This window comes from Olea europaea, unplaced genomic scaffold (assembly GCF_002742605.1).
Source record: "Olea europaea var. sylvestris unplaced genomic scaffold, O_europaea_v1 scaffold15085, whole genome shotgun sequence".
Taxonomy (NCBI): Eukaryota; Viridiplantae; Streptophyta; class Magnoliopsida; order Lamiales; family Oleaceae; genus Olea; species Olea europaea.
The window spans coordinates 1-2,276 of record NW_019232663.1 but is presented as its reverse complement, the minus strand read 5'-3'; the positions used below and the strand labels follow the sequence as shown (position 1 = coordinate 2,276).

Here is a 2,276-nt window from a genome sequence, read left to right as displayed (position 1 = left end):
GTCCAAATCAACCATCAAATATTTACACTTTGGTCCTCATACTTTGGATTTGCTTCATTTAGCCATTTTCCGTTCTTTTTTTCAATTCTTCTTTCAAACATGAACTTTTCCTAATAAAAGCGGTAAATAACAAATCAGGTATTAATCCGTTCAAAGAATAACAAAATATCATCATTTAAGATATCAAATAAGTGTAGAAACTACACTTATCAGTTAGCAAAAAGCTGCATATTTTTGAAAGGTGAAGTACCTGATGCACATATGTTGAACTGGGCTATTTATTGCAGGCACGAGATTGTAGGTGACGTAACTGAGATCAGTAGCAAGGTGACGAAGTTCAAGGTTGGGGATAAAGTGGGAGTTGGATGTTTGGTTGGATCATGTCGCCAGTGCGATCAATGCACTAATGATCTTGAAAATTACTGTTCTAATCTGATATGTACCTATGGCTCAGTTTACACTGATGGTACCCTTGCACATGGAGGGTATTCTAATTTTATAGTTGTTGACGAGCACTTTGTTGTTCGTTGGCCAGAGAACTTGCCCATCGAGATTGGTTCTCCTCTCTTATGTGCTAGGATTATGACCTACAGCCCCTTGAGGTACTTCGGACTTAACAAGCCAGGAATGAATATTGGTGTTGTTGGGCTTGGCCATGTAACTGTGAAGTTTGGCAAGGCTTTCGGGACTAAGGTTATAATTATCAATACATCTATTGATAAGAAGAAGGAAGCTATTGAAAAGCTTGGTGCTGACTTGTTTTTGGTTAGCCGTGATCCAGAGGAGATGAAGGTAAAAGGATTCACGATATTGCTTTGTTAATTTCATTTATAGTTGTGCTGAGACATGAAACCACATTAATCTCTATGATTGTTTCTGTTCAGGCTGGGGCTAGGACTTTGGACGGGATCATCGATACTGTAGCTGCTACTCACCCCCTTTTACCCTTGATTAGTTAGTTGAAGCCTCATGGAAAGTTGGTACTGGTTGGTGCTCCTGATAAGCCATTGGAGTTGCCAGTGCTTCCCTTGATTTCAAGTAAGCAATTCTACTGATGTTTCTCATTCTCTTGGTCCTTGGGACTCTTACAGCTTGTCTGGATAAGCTTAAAAAGTTCACTCATTCTCATTCATGGTTTCTAAGTGTCCTGTTTTTACCCTATAACGGAATGGGTTCAGAACATCTCCATTCGGATCTTGACAATATTGCTAAACATCCACCATTGAATACAGGTAGAAAGATAATAGCTGGCAGTGAAATAGGAGAAATGAAAGAGACCCAAGAGATGCTTGATTTTGCAGCAAAACGCAACATATTACCAGATGTAGAGATGATTCCCATTGATTATGTCAATACGACAACGGATTGCCTTGCGAAATCTGATGTTAAATACCGATTTGTTATCGACATTGCAAAATCATTGAAGGCAGAATAAAATCATTATCACAGCTTCATGAAATTTGGCTTTGTTTTTAATAATATATGCTCGTCTAGACTGTTGGGAAATTTGTTTTTACTTGTCATTTTCCATTATCACTATAACTTATTTTCTATAATGTGGAATATTAACTAGTAATGTGATTTCCATGAATGAGGTTGGCATGAAGATGTATTTTGGAAAATTATTACTCTATTTGACATTAATTTTTGAGTATTTTTGGAAATGTATAAACTAAAATTTAAGTGAATAAAAGTGATGCATTTTACGGGATATGGAGCAGTTGTGGGTCTATGAACTACGGAAATAAAATTTATAAGCTGGAAAACTTTTCATAATCACTAATTATTTATTGAGAACGCACAATGTAATTTTAATAATTGAAGGACATTTGGAAAAATAATTACGAGGATGATCATATAGCATTGGACTGAGAATTGAATTCCAAAAATTTCAGAATTTTCCTACTTCGGGTAGTCAATTGGAAGGGGGTGTGGATAAAATTTGCATCTGATCTTCAAGTGTTTCTGAATACACTGGGCATATTCGAGCAGATCAAAGTCAAGTGATTCAAACAACTACACTGGGCATATCCGGCAAGGGCGGACCCATTAAGAGTTGAGCGGGGCAGCCCCCACTCAATTTCCAAAAACCTTCGATTGAGTTTTTAAAATTTTAATTTTAGTTTTTTTTTGGGTTTCTTTCACAATTTATTTTAGTCTATTTTTTGTCTCAACCTTACTTAAACATAAATCTGCGTCCGATTCTGATACCGGGGTAACAAAAAGAAAGATATACAAACGATATGATATATAGACCCATCGCAAAAGACTCAAAT

General features: G+C 36.4%; 1 pseudogene; it reads left to right on the top strand.

Annotated features, from left to right (window-relative positions):
- Positions 1 to 258: 258 nt before the first annotated feature.
- LOC111376475 lies at positions 259 to 1,612 on the top strand (annotated as a pseudogene).
- Positions 1,613 to 2,276: the final 664 nt, after the last annotated feature.